We start from the raw sequence: 5,611 nt of genomic DNA, 5'->3' as shown, positions 1-5,611 counted from the left end.
GACCAGGGAATCTTGTTTCTCGTGGTCTGAGAGTCCTTTAGGTGCCTTTTGACAAACTCCAAGTGGACTGTGCCTTTTACTGAGGAGTGGCTTCCGCCTGGCCTCTCTACCATAAAGGCCTGATTGGTGGAGTGCTGCAGAGATGGTTGTCCTTCTGGAAGGTTCTCCCATCTCCACAGAGGAACTCTGGAGCTCTGTCAGAGTGACCATCGGGTTCTTGGTCACCTCCCTGACCAAGGTCCTTCTCCCTCAATAGCTCAGTTTGGCCCGGGCGGCCAGCTCTAGAAAGAGTCTGGGTAGTTCCAAACTTCATCCATTTAAGAGTGATGGAGGCTACTGTTCTTGGGGACCTTCAAGACTGAGGAATTGTTTTGCTCTGACATGAACTGTAAACTGTGGGACCTTATATAGACAGGTGTGGGCCTTTCCAAATCATGTCCTTAGAATAAGGCTCTAACGTAACAAAATGTGGAAAAAGTCAAGGGGTCTGAATACTTTCCAAATGCACTGTATGTAGAAAATGAAAAAGGATCCGAAGCAATTCAGTAGTGATCAGCAGTGGCACAACACTGCACACACAGATAGCAATAGTAATTCAATCGGGATTGAGTAGGCATACAGCAGTAATGTGTAGGCATTGTGTAGTAATTCAATAGAGAATGTGGGTTACACAGTGGTCATTAAGGAAGAATTATGTAGTGATTTGAGTAGGAAATACAGTGCCTTGCGAAAGTATTCGGCCCCCTTGAACTTTGCGACCTTTTGCCACATTTCAGGCTTCAAACATAAAGATATAAAACTGTATTTTTTTTGTGAAGAATCAACAACAAGTGGGACACAATCATGAAGTGGAACAACATTTATTGGATATTTCAAACTTTTTAAACAAATCAAAAACTGAAAAATTGGGCGTGCAAAATTATTCAGCCCCCTTAAGTTAATACTTTGTATCGCCACCTTTTGCTGCGATTACAGCTGTAAGTCGCTTGGGGTATGTCTCTATCAGTTTTGCACATCGAGAGACTGACATTTTTTCCCATTTCTCCTTGCAAAACAGCGCGAACTCAGTGAGGTTGGATGGAGAGCATTTGTGAACAGCAGTTTTCAGTTCTTTCCACAGATTCTCGATTGGATTCAGGTCTGGACTTTGACTTGGCCATTCTAACACCTGGATATTTTTATTTTTGAACCATTCCATTGTAGATTTTGCTTTATAGTTTTGGATCATTGTCTTGTTGGAAGACAAATCTCCGTCCCTTTCTCAGGTCTTTTGCAGACTCCATCAGGTTTTCTTCCAGAATGGTCCTGTATTTGGCTCCATCCATCTTCCCATCAATTTTAACCATCTTCCCTGTCCCCGCTGAAGAAAAGCAGGCCCAAACCATGATGCTGCCACCACCATGTTTGACAGTGGAGATGGTGTGTTCAGGGTGATGAGCTGTGTTGGTTTTACGCCAAACATAACGTTTTGCATTGTTGCCAAAAAGTTCAATTTTGGTTTCATCTGACCAGAGCACCTTCTTCCACATGTTTGGTGTGTCTCCCAGGTGGCTTGTGTCAAACTTTAAACAACACTTTTTATGGATATCTTTAAGAAATGGCTTTCTTCTTGCCACTCTTCCATAAAGGCCAGATTTGTGCAATATACGACTGATTGTTGTCCTATGGACAGAGTGTCCCACCTCAGCTGTAGATCTCTGCAGTTCATCCAGAGTGATCATGGGCCTCTTGGCTGCATCTCTGATCAGTATTCTCCTTGTATGAGCTGAAAGTTTAGAGGGACGGCCAGGTCTTGGTAGATTTGCAGTGGTCTGATACTCCTTCTAATTCAATATTATCGCTTGCACAGTGCTCCTTGGGATGTTTAAAGCTTGGGAGATCTTTTTGTATCCAAATCCGGCTTTAAACTTCTTCACAACAGTATCTCGGACCTGCCTGGTGTGTTCCTTGTTCTTCATGATGCTCTCTGCGCTTTTAACGGACCTCTGAGACTATCACAGTGCAGGTGCATTTATACGGAGACTTGATTACACACAGGTGGATTGTATTTATCATCATTAGTCATTTAGGTCAACATTGGATCATTCAGAGATCCTCACTGAACTTCTGGAGAGAGTTTGCTGCACTGAAAGTAAAGGGGCTGAATAATTTTGCACGCCCAATTTTTCAGTTTTTGATTTGTTAAAAAAGTTTGAAATATTCAATAAATGTCGTTCCACTTCATGATTGTGTGCCACTTGTTGTTACAGTTGTATATCTTTATGTTTGAAGCCTGAAATGTGGCAAAAGGTCGCAAAGTTCAAGGGGGCCGAATACTTTCGCAAGGCACTGTATGTAGTGTTCACCAGTAGTGAAATGTCCCAATTTGTCACTCATTACTACTTAAAGTACAGGTGTCAATATTATGGGCATGTGGCAGCAGTGTGTAGGAGGGAGGTTGCTAGGTGTGGGAAGTATGCAGAAGGGCATGAGACAAAGGAATGTGTAGCATTGGGGAAAGTAGTAGTATGTGTTAATTGCAGGGGTGCCCATGGGGTTGAGGATCAGAAATGTCCTGTGCAGAGAGGCGGGTTGAGATTTCCAGGGTTAGAGTAGTGCAGAAGTTGTCAAATGCTGAGGCAGTGAAGAAAGTAGAGGAAGATGGGTCAAGGGGGAGGGATCCTGAGAGGAGTGTTGATAGGCAAACAAGTGATATATGTTTAAGATTGAACTTTATAGCATTTATGGTTATCAACTGTACTGCAGAGATGGAACGTAAGTCGCAGAAAATTGAGGTTGTGGTGGCAGCGGAGAGGTATTTGGGTGTACGAGACTTGACATCAGAAGAGTTACAGGGTATGTTAAGTGTCCCACCCTTTCAGGTTGATGGCCTGAGGTAGTACTAAATAGATTTAAATAGTGGGTTAGGGTGGTGTTATTTTTTATTATAACTTTTTTTGTGATTGTAGTGTTAGATGGTAGGGTATATGTTTATTTAAAAATATATATATATACATATATATATATATATATATATTTTTTCAAGCAAAGTAAAAGGGAGTTGCTCTCCAGTCCAGCAGGTGACGGTAATGCAACATTTATTGGATGCCGACCGCTGCTAAACATCATTGAAGAATAAGAATGTATTTCAGGAGGCAGCACACATGAAGTGAAGCAGTAGTACACCACAGGGGAGAGTGATTCGTCCTCTGTTCTCAATCATGATCAATGATGTTTACCCTCCGGTACAGCCGGTTATTGGGAAGTCTTTATTTGCAGATGATGGGGCCGTATGGAAGAGGGGAAGCAATGTGCCATACATAGCCAGGAAGGTACAGGAAGCAATGTGCCATACATAGCCAGGAAGGTACAGGAAGCAATGTGCCATACATAGCCAGGAAGGTACAGGAAGCAATGTACCATACATAGCCAGGAAGGTACAGGAAGCAATGTACCATACATAGCCAGGAAGGTACAGGAAGCAATGTGCCATACATAGCCAGGAAGGTACAGGAAGCAATGTGCCATACATAGCCAGGAAGGTACAGGAAGTAATGTGCCATACATAGCCAGGAAGGTACAGGAAGCAATGTGCCATACATAGCCAGGAAGGTACAGGAAGCAATGTACCATACATAGCCAGGAAGGTACAGGAAGCAATGTGCCATACATAGCCAGGAAGGTACAGGAAGCAATGTGCCATACATAGCCAGGAAGGTACAGGAAGCAATGTGCCATACATAGCCAGGAAGGTACAGGAAGCAATGTGCCATACATAGCCAGGAAGGTACAGGAAGCAATGTGCCATTCATAGCCAGGAAGGTACAGGAAGCAATGTGCCATACATAGCCAGGAAGGTACAGGAAGCAATGTACCATACATAGCCAGGAAGGTACAGGAAGCAATGTGCCATTCATAGCCAGGAAGGTACAGGAAGCAATGTGCCATACATAGCCAGGAAGGTACAGGAAGCAATGTGCCATTCATAGCCAGGAAGGTACAGGAAGCAATTGATGAGGTAGAGTGGTGGGCATTAATGTGGGGATTCAGGTTCTCTGTAGAGAACTCAGACAGTGTTCTTTACCAGGTGGAAGGTATGCTTGAGGTTATATGGGAGAAACTTAGAGAGGGTAGGAATCTTTCAGGTTTCTTGGGGTATACTTTGACACAAGACTGACTTGGGCAGAACACAGAGAGAGTGGTGGGAAAGTGTAAGAAGGTGCTAAATGTGATGTGCTGTCTGACGGGGAAGGAGTGGGGGGCTGGGCATTCCTCATTGACCAGGTATGTTGTATTGATTCGATCTGTAATAGACTATGGCAGTATAGTGTATGGTTCGGCATCATTGGAAAGGCTAGATGCCATACAGGGACAAGGACTCAGCATATGTAGTGGGGCCTTTCGGATATCTCCCAGAGGCTGCATTACAGGTGGAGATAGAGGATATATGCTATTGCAGATTAGGAGACAGCAGCTGGCAATGAATTATTGGGTCAACCTAACAGGGACATGGGGTGTCTCATCCTGCAAAAGGGATTTTACCGGCATGCTGGGAACATGAGCGAAGACAGAACACAAGCTTTGGGTGAGTGGGCGAATACCCAGGCGAAGGTGATGGGACTGTATGGAAGGGAGTTTAGTCCAACGGTAGCTATCCCTGTAAATCCACCGTGGCTACTCCCGCCTCCAGTAGTTGATCTAGAAGCGTTGGAGAGATTACAGAAAGATGGGGAGGCTGTTGATCCATCTGATTTGTTTAATAGACGTCTGAACACTGTTTAACAGGATTTTGTGGCCATTTTCACAGATGGTTCAAAAGATCCAAGGACAGGATGTACTGGGTCAGCATTTGTAGTTCAGGAATGTGGGGTGGAAGTCAGGAAACATATTACAGATCATCTGGCTGTATAAACAGAAGAGCTGATGGCCATACTGTTGGCCTTGCAGTGGGTGAAAGTCAAGCCAGACAGAGTAGTTATTTTCTCTGATTCGTGTGCAGTGTTAATGAGTCTCCAGTCATTTAGGTCACGTAGCAGACAAGACCTGCTTTATGCAGGAATTTGTTCTTAACTGACTTGCCTAGTTAAATAAAGGTTAAATAAAATAAAAATGTGGGGGTGGAGGGGAATGAGGCGTTTGATGTACTGGCTTAACAAGCACTTAGAAGTGGGGTTGTTGATGTTGTAGTTTCAATGAGCAAGGCAGAGGCAAAAAGCCTGATATGGACAGTGATGGTACAGAGATGGCAGGAATAGAGATACTAAGGGTAGGCATTTATTTCAAGTACAGAGGGAGGGCAGGAAGGGACAGAAGAGAGAAGACTATTTTGTACAATATTAAGGATGGGACACAGCCAGTTGAATACTGCCAGGAAACAGGGACTGCGGAGCATATATTGCAACAGCGTGGGCAGTATCAGAGGGAAAGAGATGACGAGATTTAGTATGAGGGAGAAGGGGCTACAGGAAATTAGTTTAAATAGTATTTTGAGTAGAACGTCATTAAATATAGTCTCATATATTTTTAAACATAAACGGGGCTGGAAGGTAGGATTTAGTTTCTCCGTCTCTGGCCCACACTCCAGTACAGTAGGTGGCGGTCATGCACCATAACGTTGGATGCCAACCGCCGA

This window comes from Oncorhynchus keta, chromosome 1 (assembly GCF_023373465.1).
Source record: "Oncorhynchus keta strain PuntledgeMale-10-30-2019 chromosome 1, Oket_V2, whole genome shotgun sequence".
NCBI classification, from domain to species: domain Eukaryota; kingdom Metazoa; phylum Chordata; class Actinopteri; order Salmoniformes; family Salmonidae; genus Oncorhynchus; species Oncorhynchus keta.
Note: the sequence above shows the minus strand (reverse complement) of the source record.